At 45.5% G+C, this 23,216-nt stretch overlaps 2 long non-coding RNA genes across 2 annotated transcripts in view; one reads left to right on the forward strand and one right to left on the reverse strand.

Annotated features, from left to right (window-relative positions):
- The first annotated feature begins 131 nt into the window (after positions 1-131).
- LOC133666051 (uncharacterized) overlaps positions 132-23,216 on the forward strand; it is a 25,574-nt gene continuing 2,489 nt past the window's right edge. The window contains exon 1 of the long non-coding RNA XR_009829590.1: positions 132-400. This is a non-coding gene — a long non-coding RNA (uncharacterized LOC133666051). The remainder of the gene's footprint in view (positions 401-23,216) is intronic.
- On the reverse strand, positions 9,878-13,514 carry LOC133666050 (uncharacterized). The gene is made up of 2 exons (XR_009829589.1): positions 13,057-13,514; positions 9,878-12,984 (listed from the first exon to the last, which is right to left on the reverse strand). It is a non-coding gene; the product is annotated as an uncharacterized LOC133666050 (long non-coding RNA).

The raw sequence follows: 23,216 nt of genomic DNA on the forward strand, positions 1-23,216 counted from the left end.
TTAAAAACTTCATAAGATCGCTTCGCGTTACTCGCGAGGCACTCGTCTCGCGCATGCGCACAAATCGTCGCGAGCCGCCGCTCCGCCCCACTTCGAAAAAGTCGTTGAGTCGAGCAAACGGTTGAAATTTGTTAACGCAACCTGACGCGTTGCAGTACCGTGCTCTAAACCGAGGCCGAGCTCCCATCCCCGTCTTAACGATAAATTAGGTTTCTGGTTCACCGACTTACCCTATCGGCAACTCGATACACGTATAATTGAAAACGGAATCGTTCACCTGTGCACGTAGCAGGAGCACGGGGGAGTGTGTTAGGTAAGCCGGTACTGTCGTCGCTTCCTTCCGTTATTTCGACGGGCTGAGAAGAAGGAAGGAAGGAAGGAAGGAAGGAAATAACCGCGGGTAAGAGCATCGTAAATTAGCATTTCCCATTAGCGTGGTGACGCAACGGCTTCGTCGGTTCGTTTCACATAATTAGGAGGATGGCTCGATGACACGTATGTACGTACGTACGTACCTAGCAGCCATGGAGCCCCATAATTCAGCCCAGGGAACAACGATGGCGATGCCGTTGCACCGTTATTACTCGCCACCTGGAACCCGACTCGAAATGGCCCGCTGGTGATACCGGGTCGGATTAGATGCTCTTTCTCCACCCATATTTTCCATCGTTTTCAGAGGAGGCGGCTGACAGTGGCCGTGAGCCGCGAAACGAGATCTCCTCGACCTTGTTTCGGCTCCGCGAGACAAACCCGTAACCCGTTCTCTCGTTTCTCGCGCGGAAATCCAACCAATTCGTTCAGGTTCCTTCGGAGAGAAAGAAAGGAGAGAGGGATCGCGCGACGAACTTTAACGAGCGGTCGGCCCGCGTAATAAAGATAAGGATCTCGAGGGAGTGGGAGAAAGTATCAAGCATAGGCGCGTGACGAGCGAGATTTCGCTCGTTACGTGTCGTGGACGCTGGTTAGCGAGCCTTGGTCACGCACGCTAATCCCTGCCCCCTTTAATAACCGCTCTTTATTATTAATCCGCGATTTATTTCAATTTCACCCTCCTCCTTAATAGAAAAAAAAAAACTCGGCTTTATCGACGAAACTCGGAAAAACGGTGAGACGGCTAGAGAGAGGGAGGGGGGAGAGAGAGAAAGAGAAAGCGGGAAAGTTTGGCGGCTCCGCGATAATGACCGCCATATTTCTTCCCGAGTTCGAGTTCGAGTTGGAGAAGCGCGCAAAACGCCCATCGTTTTGTCCACAAAGTCCGGCGCCAGAATTCCGAAATCTCCCGCCGATCTTTCAGTGATGGAAACGCACGACGATGGTGGTAGGGGAGGGATAGACGAGCTTTTCCGCTCGGCTTTGTTCCTTTGACGACGGGGATAGCGAGCCGCCGGTAGCTCAGTATCCAACACTCTCTCTCTCCCTCGTCTGGCCTTGCCTGGTCGCCCGTTGTGCTCGTCTAATTCGAGGATACATATTTAATGGTGGATAAACGGAGAGCGAGGTTGCCCGGGGTAACCGACGACCATCGGCGAAGAAGAAGAAGAAGAAGAAGAAGAAGAAGAAAAGGAGGAAGAAGAAGAAGAAGAAAAATAAGAAGAATCCGCGAGGGAGAGAGAAAGAGGGAGAGAGCGATAGCGATGCCGATTGCGAATTCCGAGTGTACGTTCCGCGGATGAAAGAAACGCACCCTCGCAGCTTTCAAAGCCCCTCGTCTCCACGCCGAGTCTGAAGCTACGATCCCCCTCCGAGTCGAGATGCGTGGCTCCGATGTCTGCCTTCCTCCTTCTCCTCCTCCTCCTCCTCTGTGAAAAACGTTTGAAGCCGCGCTCTTATTTTCATAAAACACCCCCGGTGATGGTGGTTGGCCATCGCCCCCGTTGCACTCGCTTACGATATACGTGCCTATTATCGCACTTATTAATTAACGAGGGATAAGTTGGTGGAAAACTCGGTGGAAAAAACGGGGAAGGATCGGATCGCGTAAAAGTTGCGAGTTGTGTCCGTTGTTGTACGCGTCGCAAATCAATTATCAAGATAACCGCCACGCGCGCCGTAGTAGAACGCTTACGCAATTTCCACGCATTCGAGGCTCGCTCGCTCGCTGACGGTGACTAAGCGGCGGGCAGCTTGGTGGGGATAAACGGCGAAGCGAAGCGAGCGAGCGAGAGAGAGAGAGGGAGAGAGAAAGAAGAGAGAATTGCGATGCATCAGGATGTATGCGCACGCGCGATATTGGCTCCGGTGTTTAGCGCTTACCGAGCGCTGATTCAGTTCGATGGTCAATCGCGGAACGGATGTTCGCGCGAGAAGATGTTCCCGTGCTGTTCTTTCGAACTCCCATAAAATTCCCCCTTCCTCCTCATGAAAAGGAGTAGAAAGGAGAGCGATTCGTTAAGGGGCGGAGCCAATGGTTTCGAAAAGCTCAGCTCAGCTTCCACCTGAAGATCGAGCGCGAAAAACGTCGAAGGAAGGAGAGAACCCAACCGACAATTCCACGGGGATTTACCTCGATCCACCCTCTAATATCCATCCTTCTCTCTCCCTCCCTCCCTCTCTCTCTCTCTCTCTCTCTTCGGCCGCCGATACGGATATTATTGTTTCCGCGGTTACTCCGCCAACGGAACGACAGATTAACCGGAGGATCGCGGGAAAACTTGCAAGCTTATATCCGACCAGGCCGGGATTAGGCTCAGCCCGTCCCCGGGGGCTTTTCGACGAAAATTCCGCTATCTTCTCGAAAACTCGCGTGTAGGATCGGCGAGGACAAAGTTTCTCGGGAAAGGAGAAGAACAACTCTTCCCCTCCTCCAGCGGTTGGGGAGCGTAATTGCGGTGGGGGCAGGAGGCGCGATTCGGTTTTTATAGCCGGCATCCTGGAGATAGAGACACGAGGGACGATATTTATCGACGTGCTTATTTCGAGGGGGGGAGGGAAAGGACCGAAGCATCGTGGGGATGATCGTAGAGGAAGAGGCGACTGGCACCCCTGCACCGCTAATCCCGAACGACACGCGCCGATCCAACGTAAATCAAACTAGCTCGAGGGGAGAAAACTGCGTTTTTCCACCCTCTCGTACGTTCGTCATCCCCTGCCCCTCCGAAATTCTCCTAACGCGATTGTTTTCCCTTCCTTCTCTCTCTCTCTCGTTCGGTCGATGGAGAAACGATCCTAAAAGCCGTTCGTCACCGACAACGGTCTGTGTTATACGCGGCTATATACGTAGGATCAAAGTAGATGAAACTTGGTTTCGCGCACGAAACAGAAGTATATTCGAATCGATTTCTCTCCTCCACATTTCGTCCAATCTCCATACGCGGGTAATTGTAATACACTGGGTCGAGAAAAGGTGGTCGTCGAGGAGAAAACCCGATGGTGGATCCTTCCTTTGATCCGTCGAGTGGACATGCCACGGGGATACCTCGTGGCCTGCTATACTCGTTGATTAAAAATATCCCGATCAAAGAGTTAAAAACCTATCGTCGTCGTCGTCGTCGTCGTCTCGATCGCGACCATCCTTTCCCTTTTTCCATCCCCTTTCCATCGATTCCTCGATTTCGATATCGATCGATCGATCGAGGCGATGCTCCGTTCAAATCGCGCGGAACGAATCGAATCCGCGTATTTCTATTCTCTGTCCTCGTTTCTTCTCGAAGTTTCCACCAACTTTGTCCCTCGAACGAATAAAGAATATTTTATTCGTGTTTTTTTCGCGTGTGCGGTGCACAAGGGCACGGGGGCAAAGGGCGGCAGGGACGGTGACGAGAGACGGCGCGGCGGCCCTCTCGCATACATTATCGATCGTTGGCCGGCTCGGCCGACGACGAGTTCACCGTGCCAAAACGGATGCGATATCCGCGCGAGAGAGTTCCTCTTTCTCCTTCTCTCTGGCCTGGCCTACGTAACTCTACGGATCGGCGGAGAAGGAGAAGGAGAAGGAGGGAAAAAAGAGGAGAGGTTGGCGAGAGGAAAATAATCTTTCGCGATCGGCGATCCCTTTAATAATAGGAGCCGCAATTTCCTCCTTATCCAAACAGACGAGCGACGATTCACCCCTCGAAGAATGGTAGATCGAGCGTGAAAAACTCGAGCATCGTGCGTATATGCATCGCCGGCGCACCACGTTCTGGAAAACGCGAGTATTAGTGCGTTCGAGATCACGAGGCGAGTCGGTCTAGCGTGGATAATTTCCATTATTCTCTCGCCTCGATGACAACTGGCTGCCATCTCGCGCCAAAACCCCTCTTATTCTCGCTACACTCTTCTCTCCGTGTTTCTCCTTCCCTCCCTTTCTTTTTTCGCTCGTGACCCGACCATACTCGCCTTCCTCTCTCTCTTCCTCTCTCTCCTTTCCTTTCCTTCCCATCGCGCGCTAGAATTCCCGCAGCTAGAATTCGTTTCGACCGTATTACGTCGTAATAATAGCGTAGCGCGCGACTACTGCCTCTCTACGTGACTCGTAATAATTCGCGAACGTGCGATGTACACGGAGGCAAGCGTACGAAACCGCCTGCTCGGTTACGTAGAGAGAAGGGAACGTACACACCGAGGTACGATCGCGAAACGTATTCCTCCTCGTATCGATCGCTGCGCCCTCGATACACGCTTGCCTCGATCCGAACCGTCGATTACCGAATGTACAGCGCTGCGATCGTGACCGAGCTCCCCCTTCCATCTGCCTTCCCCCACCACTGAATACCTACGGTTTCCTAATCGCTTTCCGGCAAGCGAAACACGCGCTTCCTTCCTCTCTCTCTCTTTCTCTGCCCTCGAATTCCTTCCCTTCAGAGTTTTTTTAGAGAGGGGAATGGACGAGCGGATAATGGACGAGCGAGAACGGTTGCGAGTTCCGGGCCGCGAAAAACAACGGGGGCCCCGCGAAACGAGCAACGGTTAACGAAAGGCGTATCGTGGGCGGGGAATTTATCGAGGTCTATAAACTCGAACCGTTCCGATACTTTATATACGTGTTTCCTGAGGAGGAGAAAAGTAAGAGAGAAACGAAAGAGTCGGTTGCTCGTCCCTCCAAATTGCCGCCAATTCCAATTCCCAGCACGGATGAAAGATTCTATTATTTCTATTAATTCTCCTAGCTTTCCTTTCTTTTTTATTTGGGTTCTATGTCGACATCTACGGATTGTTAATAGTAGAGTAAGTAAGGAAATTTAGCATTCTCTTGGGGTTTAGGTTTTTGTCTTCGAGCGTGGTTCTCTAATTTGTGCTTGTTGCGAAAAAATTTATATTTGATGGAGACGGTGGAGAATCAAGAGTCCTGGACATTAGGGCCTGCTTTTTTATCGGTCTATAGAAGCGTGTGATTCTGGAACGTTCAATTTTCATTCCGAAGATGGCCACTTGTTTTCTTAACAAGAAAGTCATCTTCCGATCCTCGAAGAATTTATCCGGATATATCTTGATTGGAAGCTTTCTGTTGCCATTTATCTTCCTATTAGGAGTTTTCCTTATTATATCGTCCAAATGTAATTTATGTTCGTTTATTATGGCGAAGATGTTGGTCACTTTATCGTTGCTATCGTTATTCCTACATGGCCAGATATCCAGATGAGTTTAATCGCATTGTCTTTCCCTATAGTTTTTTCGTAAAGATTTGACTTATAATTTCGTTATTCGATTCTATGTTTTCGATAGCTATCATCGCACTTTCGAAGTCAATGAGTACTATTTTTTGGTAAACTTCGTCGCGAATAATTTTAAAAGCTTGGTAAATAGCAGTTCTCTAGACTTATTCTAGAGCATTGAATTACGAAGTCGAGTTTTAACGAGTTATTAACGCGTTTGCGCTCGATGACACTTTCGAAGTCGGCAACTCGAGACGATTTGTGCGCATGCGCACGACGAGCGTCTCGCGAGCATCTCTAAAACAATCTTTCACGTTTTTCTTAATAAAGAGATCCAACGAATCTATTTATAAATTAACACCGCGCTCTTATTATTCGGGGATAACGAGATCTAGCGTAAATAATTCTCAAGCTCCGCTTTGTATCGTATACATTCGCCAATTCGAAATGCTTTCCAAGTTAATTGCCCGCTAATTTTTCTCGCTACATCCGTCACGCGGATCTTTCGCCCGATTGCTATGAAGGGATACGATGAGTAACCAATGACTCGGGGATTGTCACGCTACGTTCTTTTTTTTTCTTTCTCTTCAATAGAATAGATTCGATCATCTCTCTCGTTAATTTGTAATACGAATTCTCATCCGTGTATCTTACTGTCGGATTCGAATGAAACCAGCAGATTTTTAACATGTTATAGATTTCTTTTTTATTATTTCTATTTTATTCTTTATCGATTAAAAGCAATATCGTCTCGTAAAAATTTAAATCTCCGTACATGTCCGAAAATCGGGGGAAAAAAATAATTTTCGAACCACCGCGTGACTATCTCTCTCTCTCTTTCTCTCTCTCGAGTGCAAAGGGTTAAAATATCATCACGCCGAAAATGGGATGGAGAGCGTTCGAAATTCCTGACACGCGTCGCTTTCGAGATTGATAAACCAGCGGAACGTGGAAACGTGGCGTAACCCTCCCCTTCTCCCCCACCCTCTCTACTCCCATTCGTCGCGTCGGTTACACGGCGTGGCGTCTCCCCTCGTCCACGATAAATAAATACGCTTTTCCTCCTCCTCCTCCTCTCCTTCTCTGAGGAGGGCGGAGGCTCGTAATTGCGGCGGAAGGGATCGAGTCTCCGCGATAAAAAAGCGGCCGCTGTCCGCTTTGACGTTTGTTCCCGCGATTATCATCCCCGGTGGAATATCAAGTTCTCCAGAGCCGGAGCGGCTGAGAGGAAAGAAATCAAGAAATTTTCGCGCTGAGAGGAGGGAGGGGGGGCAGGCTGTCCGTCCTTTTGCCCGGATACGCGATTATAAAGTCCCTTACTCACGGGACGAGTACGCGTCGTCTACCCGGCCGAGATTATACTCGGGGAAAATAATAATCGCGAGCCCATTTCGGTGAAAGCCACGCGTACAAAGTAATTAGTCTGATTTTTCCGCTGCTGCCGCCGCCGCTCCTCTCTCTCTCTCTCTCTCTCTCTTTTCTCCAACTCGGGCAACTCTTCAACTCGTTTTTCTCTCGTCTCTCGTCTTGCTTCGTTACTCCGACCTCCGTCATAGGCGTAAGGGGGGGAAGAATCGCTGGCAAACGTTTAAAAAAACTCGACGCCCCACTCTGCGCGACGGTAATAAAGATATGGATCGAGTTTAAACTCGAGACGGTTATTCGTCGATTCGCGCATTCGTGGTGGAAGACAATATTAGACAGAAGAAAGGAGAAAACGTCGGTGAAACGAAGAAGGCGAAAAGTCGTGCGGTTACGTCTATGACACGCGGGGCAGGCTTCCGCGCTCCTCTAAGCGTGGAAATTCGTTGAAACATCGCGGTTACCGCGACGAGAGAGAAAGACACCGAGGGCAACTTTTTTCCCGCAACTCTCTCTCTCTCTCTGTCCTTCGACTCGCCTCGGTTCGTCGTAGCCCGCATCCCGCCAACGGCTCGTTCAAGCGTGGTAACCGACAACAGGCTCGTTCGACGCGTTACCGCGATTCGGCCGATTCGCCCACCCCTCCCCCTCCTCGAGTGCTTTCTCACGATCCCCCGACTTTCCCGGGGGATTTCTCTCCGTTTCCCCCGGAACGGGGTCACACGGTGGAGAAAGGCACGATGAACAAAGCGGGTGAACGAATTCGGCCCCGATTATGCGTTACTCGCCTACTCGTCAGGGGGGAAGACCGACCTACTTACTCTTCTTCGAAATCCGCTCTTATTTCCTTGTAAATAAAGGAAGGGAGAGAAAAAGGGGTGTGATCGAGTGAGAGAGATAGAGAGAGAGAGAAAGACAAAGGGATATAAAATATCTATTTGACCTATGGGTTTTCTCTACGCCCTCCATCCTATCCAACGCGACGATAGGATTCTTTTCTTTCCTTCGTAGGCCGGGTGCGAGTAAAAGTCGCGGCGAGACTGAAAGGAGGGGGGAGGGAGGGAAGTTTGCCGCAAGGCGGCCGGGGACGATCTTTCGAGTTAATCAGGGACCGCCAGCGCCAGACGTCTCGAGTCGAGAGAGCAGGTTCGATAGGGGAGGAGGGGGAGGGAACGAGTTTCTGCGAGGGAGGAAGAATCGTCCCCGCGAAACTCGCTTCCTTACACGAAGGGGGACGAAGGCACGAACCACCTTCCTTCCTTCCTTCCTTCCTTCCTCCCCTGCACTCTCGAGAATAACTATCCGTCGCGAATAGAGAGAAATAACGTGGGATCCTTTTTTCTTTTCTTTTTAATTTCGCCGAGAGTCATTTATCCAATATGGCCGATCGACCATCCTCCCCCCTCGCTCTCGCCGCTTGTAAAGTTTGGCAGATGGACGCGTGCCACGCGGAGATAAAAAGATGGTGGAGAGGGCATTGTACAGGGGCTGTAGTGAAACTTCGACATCGTGCCATGCCTCGACCCCCAACTCGACTCGGTCCACCCCACTCGGCGGCGCAGGGAGGGAGCAGGTTCTCTCGGGCGACAGGTTGGAGGGGACGAGGAAGGGCGAGGGAACCTGATTCCCATCACGCGATATTTGCGATACTTTCTTTCGAGCTCGCGCCTGAGTATGTGTGCACGTACGTACTCCCTTTGCGCTCCAGGCCTTTTTCGCTCGGCCGAGTCCACGGACGTTCTTCTCTGAATTTCTTACAGCTAACTTGAAACGATTTCACGCACAAATTAACGCATGAAATTTTTATATTTTAATATCTTGTGTATCTTTGCGCATATGCAGAGGGAAAATTTGTCGGATATTAAATATGTATATGTTAATGTACATGTATACGTTTCGTGCGATATTTTAATAATAATTAATATCCTCGGTTTCTCAAGGATAAAATGTCGTTTCGTGTTCTTTCTTATTTCTTATTTACGTGCTCTTACATTCATCTATCTGTTATACTTATTTTTCATCGCTACTTTCCTTCTCTCTATCGTCAATCTATAATAAATAGAAATGATTTCGTTATTCAATAACATCTCTATTTTCCTTCTCTCTGACCACTGACCGTCAAACTCGAACCAATGTCGAAAGTGTAATTCGATCCGCGGTCTAATTTGAGATAAAACGAATCTACCCATTCGACGGTATATTATTCCGTACATGCTTTATATAAAAGATTACGCGTAAAGAGCTTGGGAGAATCTACTCGTGAATATTTAAAAAAAATCAAGCACGAACAAATATCGTGGCCGTTCTCGAAATGAGAGTCAACGACGTATCTATCTGTTATATCGTATATATTTCTGGCAACGCGAAACTTCCGTTTATCCTCTCGACGTTGCCGCATCTCTCTCAGGAGGATGTGATCCGAAGACAAGGGGGGAAAGCGATCGACCTTTGGAGAAACTCCGAGTTAGCCGAGACGCGTTCAAGTTTTCCTAGGTGGTTGTGCAAAGTTGTACAACCTTGCAACTTGTCACTCCGCGGCGCGATAAACCGCGAGGCTCGCTTAAGCTCGAGTCTCCTCTTTTGCCTCGCCTTGGGAAACGCGCGCTTGGGAAAAGGAAAAAAGGGGGAAATTTTCCAAGGAATTTTTATTAATGTTAACGCCAGATTGACTATATATGACCTTTTTCTTCGCTGAAATCCGTGTTTTTGACGGGTATGTTAACCCTTTGCACTCTTCTTTCAACTAATTTATGATTTCACGTACGAAAACTTTTATATTTTATACATCTTTATATATAAAGAAAATTATTGAATATTAAAGTATATTGTTTTGTGCGATGTTTTATGGCAATTACTAAGCTGCATTATCAGGCTTTATCAGGGCAAATAGAGCAATGGTACTTTTTCTTCTAATTTTTTTTATTGCATAATTATTTATTTCATTGACAAGTTCATCAGTAAGAAATAGTTTAACGAAAATCTAATTTATATTCGAAGATATAAAAATCTGCTTCTGCGACATCTTCTATTATGCATTCACCATCTATTATTCTTACTTTTCGCCTTCTTATTTCATCTCCAAGTGTCCGTCATTGTTTTCTCTACCGTTAATTTCTTTGTGAATAAATGTAATTTCAATAACGAAAAATCGAACTCAACTTCACCAATTTCATCAACTAATTTCGTTCTTACAAAACTCAAAAACTTTGAAAATAATATTTCTATTCCCACGACTCGGAAAAAATCTACCCATTTAACAATATATTATTCTCATAAGATTATAAAGAGTTTAGATACCTATTTAAGAAGCGATATTCTAAAAAAATAAAAACATAAATAAATAAATCGCCATATCAATCCAAGTGGTGGCGAAAAATCATCGTTGAAGAGCAATTTTTCGTAAATTATTTATTTAAAATCCATAGATTTTCGTTTACTGTCGTTTTCAATATATTTTTTACATATAAACTTTATCTTCGATGTATACTTTCATACTCGTTATATTTGAAATTCGAGTCGATCGCGAACCGAAGATTTATTATTTCCATCCCCATCCGTTTAAACATCGGTTCAAATATCCTCCGAAATCGAGCAGCGAACGCGGGTATTCAAGATTCAAGGCGAAGACGAGTCCTCCCCTCCCCTCTCTCGAAACCACTCGGATTCAAGTCGATGCGAATTGTTATATTCGAACGAGAATTACTAGATTAAGGTGTTCCATAAGTTTCTTCCGCTAGGAACTGACTTCAACTAGTCTCATTTTTATGCGAACATGCGACTTAATTAGCCCTTTTAAAATACTCTCTTCGAGTCAAGATCGAGTCGCATCGAAAAATGTGCCCTTGATTCAAGGACAATAAATAGATCTTCAACTGTCGCGTTGGACTTCAATGCTATGACCTCCTTTCTCAATGTGGAAACCATCAATTTTCGAAAATGTTGCTTGATAAACCGAAAGACATAGAAGAACGGTCAAGAAATTGGCGAGCAGTGCAAAATTATATATAAAATATACGAGCATCGTAAGAGAAAAGGGGTTACAGTTCGATCCTGCATCTTCTGTGACTCCCCAGATCTCGCTCCATCTTGTTCCTGTTATTAAAAAAAATTCTCTCCACGATAAACGATTCCAAACCGATCCAAATAAAAATTGCGCCTCGAGCAATATTTTGCAAATAAACCCCAACAATTTTGGAATAACGAGGCTTCCCGAGGGAATGGAAGAAGGCGATTCATTTCGTGTAAAAAGAAAAGGAAGACGCTTATGGGACAGCCTAATATATACTATCTTATTATCGCCTCGTTAATTCGAAGCTGGACGAGGAACAAAGACGAGATTTTAGATCATCGATTAACTTAAATGCATCTGGAGAGGGGGGCTCAGAGAATCCCCCTCCCCGGTGATCGTTTAGGCGCAACGAAAACAAGGATTGGATCGATGAGGAGGGGGACGGGATTCGAGAGGGGAATTCATTCGCTGATTACCCACGTTTTAATAGAGGGGTTAAAAATATATTCCCACCCACGGGAACGGAGAGATATTCCATTCGTTCGCTTTGATGCGCCGCTGGAAAATCGAATTAATCCGCTCGTCTCCCTTCCGCGCCTTCCTCGCGAGTACGTCGGCCGAGGAAGGCTGGAAACGCAAATTTCCAGGCTAAGTTATTTATCGCCGGTCGTCGCCTCTCGTTAATCTTTAAAAAGAGCGGGGACGCGTGGATTAGAAGGAAAATTCTATCGCAGCAAGAGAGAATATATATATATATATTCACGATACGTTAAACGATTTCTGATTTTTGAAGCTGGAGGGATTTCGAAGGGATTTTGTCGACAGTAGATTGAAAGAGGTGTGATACGAATATTCGAAATGGTGAAAATTATTCCTTCCTCTTCTTTTTCCGAACCGAATTATTTTGAATTATTTTCCGTTTCCCTTTAAAAAAGTGTTCCTTTGTTCTTAAGAAGAGTCAATACGAATGCTCTAAGAATTTCCAATCCTATGCGACAATTTCGAGAGAAGCGTTCCAGCTTAGGAAATCGGGTGTTCAAGCATCCGAAATGCTTTATGCGCGCCATTGAGAGAGAACGGTGTATGCAGAACGTGGAAAAAGTAACAAACATTTAAATTTGGAAATTTTAAGACGCGAGAAGAATCGGTAGAAAGATCGAACGAGCGATATCTATTCGAGTGAGGCAATTGGGTAAGACTCAGAAGTTGGAACACTGCACGAATTGTAAGCGAAATGAATAGAGAAAACGGCGTAAAAGGAAAAGTTTTCTGCGTAAAATTGTTACTGGCGATGAGAAATGAGTCTTATATGACGATAAGAGGGAGATCACGGGTCGATTTATGGACGCGTCGATTTCAGTGGCAAAACCGAAACTCGATTATCCATCGTGAACCGCTTCCGTCTGGAACGACGATAACTGAATAACCGAATATTATCAAAACCGAGGAATGAATTTATAATACGAGCAGCCAAAGCTAGAGAAACGGCCGTTTACGGGACGAGGAACGAGACGCGTGATTTCGCACGACGATGCTCGGCCAACGCGTTGCCGAAAAGAAGTATCAATTGTCGAGAAAGCAATCTGAAAATGTATCGCTTAATCAGCAAGCAGCTATCGCTCTTCGAGGAAGGAATTTATAATTTACTCATCAGATTAGAAGAGGACAATTATAGAGAATGAGGATGAAAGTATTTTGAGATACGATAATCTTGTACCCGATTTGTACGTAATAAAATCTTGAATTTTGAAAAAAAAGGGGAAAATAACTTATTCGCACGCTTAATATATTTTCACTTGTGAAGTTACGTTAGAATAATCCAATCCAATAAGGAAATAAAGATTTCCGTATCGGAATTGATAGACAAAAGTGGCCGAATAACGGTATTTTCGGATAATAATTGAACAATTACCTTCTTTCGCATTAAACTTCACTTATTCAACTAGAAATGAACAAAACTGACAGTTTCTCTCAATGTTTCAGGGTCTCGTATCTTTTTAACTACCAAGTCGCATAAATTTTTTATAAGCAGCTGCAGTCCTAGAATTACGTTAATTTCGTTTCACTTTCACCACTTTCAACACCTTTGATCATTTTTTATTTCCTTTTTACCTGCTATCGCGATACCGAGTCTCCATTTCACACTCAATCGATAAACGTTTAACCGGCCGAGCATAGGAAAAGTATTCATTACATCTAAATACGTTGCATTTGCCTTGTAATTTAAGTACGTTATATGTAAACATCGCTACGAAACGTTGTGCGGTGTAACATGGAACATACGGATCATGATGAAAACGTTCGTATATTATCCGGTATTCGAATAATAGGAATGTATGTCCTGCTTATTCGAACACGGAACCACGTTTATGAATAAAGTTATATTAGCCCGTTACGAGAGGTAAAAGTATTTTTCACATCACACAGGATTCTACACCAACGTCGATGCTTTACAAACACGTTTCGTCGTGGATCGACTCGACTCGAGAGAGCGTTTGTTATTATTCTCGCTCTCGACGTAATAGATGGCGAAACCTTGAGAGACAGGGAAGAGGTGGGGAGGAAAGAGAGGCTAACGGATCGGGGAAAGGGGAGATGTAAGGCGAAGCGAAGGAGGAGAGGAAATGAAAGCGGTTGCGCTGGGTGAGAAGCGAGCCAAATGGATAATAATCGACGAACGCGCGCGTTGAATTTTCGAACGCGGGGAGAATGGAGATTTCGGACGGCAAATCTTCATTCTAATAAATCGAAATTAATCGATGCCACCGTTTAAACGGGTGGCGCTCTGTGCGTCAACCCCACCGGACACGAATATTTTGCCCGCTGGAATTCGATTAAACGTCACCGCGGCCTGTTCCAGCATTCGTCCTCCCTCTCTCCCCTCTCCGCCGCGAATCGTCCGCTACAACGATAAGCGGGATAACTTGAATCTCCTCCCCTCCCCTGTTCGTAATAACCGTTCTCATCGTCGGGGACGATTGATTATGAGAGATCGGATCGGCAACGATATACGACGCGGCTAAATTAAAGGCATTGCCGATCGCCACGCGTTACACCCTCGAAGTGATATTATGACGATATTTCATGGCGCTTTGGAAAAAATCGAAAATTCTAAAACCTACGATCTCTCTTATGAAACTTTCGACGATTATTCTCTTTTAATCGGGTTTTTGGCGAGTGAATTTTTTTTAATAAAAGCGGACCCGTGTTTAAGGAAGGGGGGAGAGGAGGGGCGATCCATCCGCTTCAGGCCGGATCCGATTTACACCGGAACGATGAAATTGGGACTTTGGAAAATATCCCAGAGAGAATCCGATTTTTCCAGTGAAGTAATGAAGAATAGAAATGAATAGACGATAAAAAAGGGAGCAACGTAGAAGAATAATTAATAATTAGAGAAAGAAGAGAATCGGTTTGGAAAGACGAAAAAGTTTCAGGAAGGACTAACGATACAGTGGCAATGAATTTCTCTCGACAACGATCCTTAATCTTCTCGTTACTACGAGCGACTAAAGTCGCTCTCCATAAAATATCACTGATGTATTACGGGCGATTAAAGTCGCTCTACGTAAACGTCCCGTATGACGAGCGATCGGAATTATCGTACATCGAGTATCTTTCACTGGAAATATAGCATAGATATTTCGTTTTTGTCATTTGTTTCTCACGCAATTATTAACACTTGTTATTACCATACAATTCCCTAATTGATTCCAAAGTAGTGTAGCAATTAAATATGAGTGTGTTTAGAGGTTATAAATGTCCTCTAGTTTCGAGGAAAGTCGTCAAAGCGCTCGCAGTGAGGCGTAAGCGCGGCCGTCTACGATCTTTCTCGAGTACCGTGCACATTTTTACCGCGGCGAAACGAGAGATCGTTCGTAGCGAAGGGATTGAAAACTCGTAGGATATCCTCGAACTCTGTAGAGAGAAAAGAGCGTTCAGAAATCTGAGAACTACTGGGATATAATGTCGAAGCAAGGTTAAGATGCATGTAAACGAGGATTTTGAGTTTTTTCATAATTTTCTGATGGATCCTCCTCTCCTATTCTTTCCGATAACGAGACAAGAGACCGCTCGAGTAATCTTTCATCATCGACGAAACAACCCAATGAATATTAATAGCCTCGATTTCTACATAATAATCGACTTTCCCTCCTCCCCTTAATTCCTTCTTACCCTCGTCGATAATTCGATTCGCTCGTGTGATCGTGATCAAAAGGAAAATCGCTTTTCCTTTTTCTTCTTCTTCATATTTTCTTTTACTCGAGAAGAAAAGAATCGTGAACGGCTCCTTTAATTCGAAGGAAGGTATTCGCGGCGTAAGCTAATCGCGAATTAATTCACGAGCGTATTCCCCTTCTGGGAGAAAGAGAGAGAGAGAGAGAGAGAGAGAGAGAGAGAGAGAGAGAGAGAGAGAGAGAGAGAAGGCGTCGAAGTCGGTCGCGTAAACCGATACATAATTTATGCGTGGATACAGGGTAGGACGGATCGGCGAAAAAAAAAGGGAAAAGGAAAAAGGAAAAAGAAATGGAGCGACGAGCGCGATACCAGGGGAAGGGGGGAGGGAGAGCAGGTAGGAAGGAACAATAAATTTAGCGGGACAATCGGGATCACGGCGATAACGCCGTTCGGTTTCGAAACACGGTACGAAAAATATTCCCGACAGACCGAGCTTGAAAAATTCAGCATCTATTATATATGTATATATATATGTGTAAAAGTTTCGTGGATGAAATTATTTTCGACGACGAGAGAACTCGACGTTTTCGAGTTGAATAACAACAACGACGGTTCGATTTTATCCCCTCCCCTTCCCCCTTTCCCTGCCTCCCCCCCGCGTGCAAAGATAATAAGTCAGCCGGATAACGGGGAAAGGTGAATAATCCCGAACGAATGTATTAGCGTAACTCTGCTCGTGGAACAGAGACAGACAGCGGAGATATTTGGATATAGGAGATATTACCTCGTGGCCGTTTCCCCTCATAATCCCTCACGTTACCGATAACACGAATCCTATGGAGCAGCAGCGTGACCTAAATGAACGGTCGATGAACGTGATCCAAAAGGGAATTGTCTCCCTAAGAATCGAAATGCGATCGCTGATTTACCAATATACGTAGAGAGAAGAAGTACTTCTCTCTCTCTCTCTCTCTCTCTCTAGCAAAGTGGCGCCACGGCACCGTGACGAACAACTGGAGAAAGAACGGAAGAGGAAGTCGGCGAATAGAAGAAGAGCGGTGGTACGGGGAAGCGAGAGGTCGAAGCGACAATAATTTGCCCTCCTTCGAGGTGCGTGTCTCCATCTCTGTTCGAAAAACTTGCCCGCTTCCCGTCAACTATTCCCAACTACTAGCGGGGAAGAGGGGAGGAGAAGGCGGACAGCCAGCCGGTCCCACCGAGCTTTTTCTTGACTCGAGTTTCACGGCAAAGAGAAGAGGGACGAAGGGCGAAAAGTTAAGGTTGTGTGCCTTGTATACACGCATACACATACACTTGTACACTCACCCTTTTCGCGTACGAGAGAGGCTTTCCTATCGACCAGGACGTGTACGCGTGCATGCTAATGTTTGGCAAGTGCATTCCTTTCATCCTCGAGACCCTATTCCGCTACGAGGAAAAGGGGAAAAGGAGAGAAAGGGAGAGAGAGAGAGAGAGCCCTTCCGAGGAAGAAATTCAATGCAAATACGGGAGCGCGATAGGAGCGAAGCTTTCGACGAGTCGTTTGTCGGTTATTCGAACGGTGTTGTTGCTTGCGCTGGCCGCGTGCACGCAAGGCGAGAAGGAGTGAAATGGGTCGAAGGAGTGGGGAGGCTGAGCGACGAATCTTTTCGGTCGAGGCTCTTTTCCTTCTCGATACACGGTCCTCTCCCTTTTTACTAATTCAACGCGGCGTACGTAGCGAGACGTAGAAGAATTTCTCTATGGTTGATTTGAAGGAAAATTGTTGATTGATCGGGAAAATCATGCGATTCCACGTGATGTGTCTAATTGGAATCCAATGAATCCGATTATTTTCTTTGCGACTTTCTCAGTCTTACGGATTCCAATTTTTCGACTTCTTAACTAACTCCGTGTCGCTGCTCTCATTTTCTCCGTCGGTAATTCATCGCTCGACGAATCGATCGAGACGATTCAAAATCAATTTCGTCTTCGCTCGAGCTAATTTTATCTTGGAAATTTTTTCACGGCTTCTAAACGACTTTACGGGACTATAATACTTTTGCCGCGGATCGTCGAATCTGAATTAACGTTTCGCGGCCATTGTCGTAGTTTCGAAGGAATTTAAGATCGAATATCTCATCTCCTGTTTTAAAGTATAAGCTTCCCATTATTTTTTTGATGAAAGAAAAGAGCCTACTCGCAAATTTCAATACCGCGCTCTTATTAATCGGAGATAACGAGAAACGTCGCATGGTTCGAATGACGCGTTGAAATGTGGAGGAAATTCATTTTCAAATTTATAAAAAATAATCGTTTCAATGTAATGCATAACCATACGTTAAAACAGTCTTATACAATAAAGATTTTAAACGTTTTACGGATTAAATGGAAATACGTGTTTATAGGCAGGAATATTCTATAAATTTGTTAAGAAGCGTTTAAATTTCAATTTTATAACGGATATGACATTTCGAAACATTCATTTTAATTTAAATCGTAAGTTATCGATTTTTTTATTTATTTATTTATTTTATAAATTGAACTTAAAATCAAGTAATTACTTCACATTGAAATGTAATGATTTGTCGATGATTTTTTTATGTGTTTCACGTCGTTCCACATGATAAGAGAAATTGAATGTATGAAAAGTAAAAACATTCTACTTTATTTTATTTGATTCGCAAAACTTTGCGAAACTATACCAAAATTAATTTTATTTACGACTTTTAAATTTTATTTAACAGATTCTTTTAACAGTCATTAATATTCATGGTCATTGATTCTAATCTAATGATTATTTATTTATTATATTTTTATTAAGAAATCAGCAATAATAATATCCCTAACTTTACTTGGCAATCTTCGAGCGTATTCTTACTATGCTTTTATCATTTTATCATTTTCATTTTCGTTGTTTCTATTGTTATTTCGTTAAATTATCACTGCTTAATTTATTATTTCCATCTCTATCGGATAATTCGTGACATTCTCTCGAACATCCCGTAGCAAATAGCCTTAGCATTTTCTTTTAATAAGTATTTCTTTCTTAACATCTGTTTCTTTAGAATTTCCAATTGCCAAGGTCCAGTTTCTCGGTATCGTATTTGTCAAATTCGAAATGCTTTCCGACTCAATTGGCCGCTGTTACTTTTCTCGCTACATCTGCCACGCACATTTTTAAGGATACGACTCGAGAGTGTCGTTTTCCTCAACGGCACGAGTCACATTTTCGAATAGCAAATAAAACTAGCGTATTTTTAATTTTACAATTCGTATTCATAAAAAAGAAACTGTAATTTCGTTCTTCTCATTTTATTTTATTATAAATATTCATTAATTTCTTTTATTTCAACTTATTATTTTTCTATACGTTTCTATATTTTTTGTATATCGACCACTGTGTATATCTTCTTTTTTTATCACATATATCAATTAAAAGCAATTCTCTAAAGATTAACCGTCGAGGTCTTTTTCGCTCGGCCGAACCAACAACTCCACGCGATTTCCGTTCGGTGAATTTCTTAGTTTACCTTAAAACGATTTCACGCACGAATTAACTTTTATTTTTTTTACGTGCGAAGAAAGAAAATTTTTCGAATATTGAAATCTAAAATATATTTATTACCAAGACCCATCCTCGATTTCCAATCTCCCGATAAATTGTTCTCGCATTCACCGATTATCGTTCTTATTTTTCATTCATTCTATATTCTTCTTACACCATATTTTCGCTATTTTCCCTCTATTGTCAATTCTTAATAGAAATAATTTCATTTAATAACGAAAAATCTAACTCATCTTCTTCATTATATTCCATGCTTACAAAACTGAAAATCTTTGAAAATAATATTTCTATTTCCACCGACCATCAAACTGGGACTAACCCCGAAAATGTAATCGAATCCGCGAATATGATTCAATTTGAGATAAAAAAAACCTAATCATTCGACAAAATCGTGTTATAAAGGGTTTAGAAATCTATTCGCGAAGCGATATTTTAAAAACAATCAAACGTAAGTAAATACCGTCGCCGTTCGAATCGATCCAAGCGAAGAGTCACTTCTCGCATCGAATCGAGTGGTGTCTGGGAGCGCACCAAAAAAAAATTTTCCTCCAGCCTTTTCCTATCCCTCGAACCACTCGCAACTCGAGCAAAGGGTTAATCGTATCGACGCAGCTGAATACTTAATCGAGGGGGGAGAGGGTTATTCGATCTCATCGAAACACTCGTATCCTTCGTTTCTCTTCTTCTGGAAAGAACTGGAATCTCGTACGTTTCCTCTCCATCCCCGTTTTCCTCTTTCCCCCTCCCCTCGCCCGTTCATTAATTAAATCCTCGCGAAGCCAGCAGCCAGGCCAGGACGCGACACAGGACGAAAATAGGGAGGAGGAGGCGGCGTTGGGCCGTCCGTTCGAAAAAACGCCGATTTTCGAGGGGAGATCCATCGATCCTCTCCTCTTTTCTCCCCTTCTCTTTCTCATAACGAACGAAAAAAACGATTTTCCTCGCGAAATTCGAAAAAATCCATCCAAGATTCTCCCGATTCCCTCCATCGAAAATGCCTCGTAAAAATAAGCAGAAGAGAGAGAGAGAGAGCGGAGTGGTTCGTCAAAGGCGAAAGCCGAGGGAGAGTGGCGGCGGAGAGGTTGGAAAGTAAGAAGCTGCGTTGATTTGCGAGGACGTTGACGAGTGGGGAAGGGAGGAGGAGTAAGGCGATTGCCATTTCGTAGCATCGCGGAGCGTTTTAGAGACGCGAAGTAAGGAGAAGAAGGATAGAATAAGGTGAGGGGAGAGAAAGAAGAGGAGGGAGTTATCGAGGAAAGGAGTCGTGTATATGGATATACATATACATATATATACACACACACACGTATAACCCGGTTTCTCGCTCTAGCGGCGAGCTTTTACGCGGGTGCACCGGCGGAGCTGTTGCGCGGCGGAGCTGAAAACGAGCTCCCTTGGGAAGTGGCCACCCGTAGTACCCCCCCTCCTGCCCGGCGTCTTGTGTTTCCCCGCAACCCACGTCGGATATCCAAGGGAAGACCGACCACTCTCCCGAGACCGGGCTAGTGCTTCTCAAACACAGGCCAAGCGGCCCTTTCCATCCTTCATTAACCCTTTCCCCGCCTCCTCCACGTTCCACGCTTTACCGTCCCGCCGAGAGTTCCCGTCCGCACGGAGTGAGTACTACTATCCTTGTCCACGTGCCACGCGGACGAAACAAACCCCAGCCGCTCCTTTAAAAGTTCTCCTCTCCCACGTACGTGCCTCCCACCGGTGATTAACCACCCCCTCTCCCCTCTGAAATTCTTCCTCTCTCGCTCCGCACTCTATCTCCGTCTCGCGCCGAGCGAAAATCGCGCCCAGTGTTCCACCGTTCACGCTCTGCGCCGAGGAGGCACAGAGGGCGCGGAGAGAGGAGTAACGATGCCCGCGCTTTTTTAATAGGCGAAGTTCCGTTTCGAGTCCGTTAAAATCGACTCCGACTGCTGGTGACTTTATCGATGCGGGAGAGAGAGAGAGAGAGAGATAGAGGGATGAAGGGTAGGAGGAGGAAAGGGGTAGTGGGAGATGGATATATATATATAAAACGAAACCGGGGGAGGAAAAGAGCGAGAAGAGTAACGTGGGGAGGGGAGGAGGAGTACGCCGGATACGAGAGCCAGGCCAGCAATATCGAGATGAGTTATTGTTCGTGGTGCACAATACGCTCAAATATGGAACGTGGCCGAGAAATTGATAGAAAAAAAAAAAGAATAAAAGGAGAAAAATCCGTACCGGTTCTACCAAAGCGCCTTTATTAATTTCCAACGCGTCCCTGCCGAAAATATCTTATGGAGAAACGTTGAAGGTAGAGAGAGAGAAGAAGAAGAGGAAGAGGAAGAGAAGAATCGTAAGAGTAGAGAAGGGAAAGCCTCTGGACGATTTTGCTACTCGGAGGGGGCGACCAAGTTGGGGGACGAGCGAAGGGGGACGAGAATTGTATTAGTTGGGTGCGCTCGCGCGATACTAAACAACGTATCGCCGTTAAATAGACTTAAATCGTTGCCCCCCTCCCCAATCTTTGACCGATCGATAATTCCGAGAGAATTCCGTGTGTTAGAGCGTGTAGGACGAAGGAGGGAGGGCGAGGAAGCGAGAAAACGCGACGACAAAGGGAAATGGAGATGGAAGGAGCGAGGGAGGGGAGACACGGTCCCATCTCGGTTTCGGTGGCTCGACCGCGACGACGTTTGAGAAAAAAAACGCCAGAGACGACTCCTCGTATAATCGATTTGCGCCATGCTTTCTTCTCCTCTCTTTATCCTTTATCCTTTATCCCGGCTTCGAACGTTCGCGAATCGACGAGCGAAAAATCGAGAAGAGGAGGGAAAAGAAAGACGACTCTCGTAATTCCGATTCCGTAAACTACGCTCTTGCTACGTTTTCGTAGCGAGCGGAAGCGAGGATTCGTCATCCGTCGTCCCTTCCGTTCGAGGCATCGCTGTGTGTATCTCTCGAGGACAACGTCCCCCCCCTCTCCATTCGACCCGTCAGGTCGAAACGGTGTTGTCGACCGTTTTCCTTTTGTCTCCGTTTCCGCCGCGTTCCTTTTCCCCTCGAGGGAGAGAAGAAGGGAATTCTCTCGTTCGTTTTATGGGAACGCGATAATCTTGGACGTTTCTCTCTCTCTCTCTTTCTCGCTTCGCCTCGCATTTCCTCGTGGCGTAGCCTTACGATTCGAAGGCGCGAGAAAAACTCGCGAGCTCCTCCGCACGAGAATCGTTCCGCCGCTCGAGAGACGCTCCATTAAGCTTTTTCCAGGATTTTTTTGCCGTTGCGAGAAAGACGCGGAACCGAGATTCCCCTCGATTCCATCTGCTCGCCTCTTTATCTCTGTTTCTCTCTCGCTCGTGCTTCCCCCTCCTCGCAAAAAAAACGCGTTCTTACGCCGGCTAAGAATTCATCGTTGCCCATTTTTCCGGACGCGTGATTCGTGCCTCCCTTTCTTCCTTCCTTTCCCTCTTCGATCGATCGTGGATGGAATAGGAATATCGATCGCTCGTACACCTCGATCCCGGTATACACGTGTCATCTTACGAGCTGGACGAAATATCCTTCCGCTAAGAACCTTATTCTTATTCCTATATTACTCTCCCTCCATTCTCCCGTCTTCTCTAGCCGGAAGCCAGAAACGTCATGAAAGGATGAACAACGACCGACGCCTCGGAAGGGAGGCGAGCAACAATTCTCGATTCTCCTCCTTTCTCTTCCGACTCGTTCTGTGTTTCGATTCTAGTCGAGAAAAACTCGAACGGGAATGGATTTTCGTCTCGCGCGAACGTTTCAAATTCGGAAAACGCGAAGAATCGGGAGAGGAGAGACAGGGAGAGACGAGGAGAGACGAGGAGAGACGAGGAAAGACTAGAAAAAACGAGGAGAGACAGGGAGAGACGAGGAGAGACAAGGAGAGACGAGGAGAGACTAGAAGAAACGAGGAGAGACAGGGAGAGACGAGGAGAGATGAGGAGAGACGAGGAGAGACTAGAAGAAACGAGGAGAGACGAGGAGAGACGAGGAGAGACGAGGAGAGACTAGAAGAAACGAGGAGAGACAGGGAGAAACGAGGAGAGACGAGGAGAGACGAGGAGAGACTAGAAGAAACGAGGAGAGACAGGGAGAGACGAGGAGAGATGAGGAGAGACAGGGAGAAACGAGGAGAGACGAGGAGAGACGAGGAGAAACGAGGAGAGACTGAGAGAAACGAGGAGAAACAAGAAGAGATGAAAAGACAGGGAAAAACGAAAAGAGACAAGGAAAGATGAGGAGAGACGAGGAGAGACGAGGAGAGACGAGAGTTAGCGGAGGTGGATCACGTTTACGCGGTCGGACTCTTTTATTACAGTTGCCGCGATTCGCGTACCTTTCATCGATCCGGCCACTGTTCGAGTGTTTGCTGTGCCCTCGAGTCGGCCGCCATCCGTTTTACTATTTGGATATTGCTGTCGAATAGGGCGACGCTCCATCCGGTTGTCGGCCACCTTTTTGCCAGCCCGGATATACACATATATATATATATATATATATATATATATAAGTAACACTTGACGAAAAACCGCGCGAAAGCGTT

Source organism: Apis cerana, linkage group LG4 (assembly GCF_029169275.1).
Source record: "Apis cerana isolate GH-2021 linkage group LG4, AcerK_1.0, whole genome shotgun sequence".
NCBI lineage: Eukaryota > Metazoa > Arthropoda > Insecta > Hymenoptera > Apidae > Apis > Apis cerana.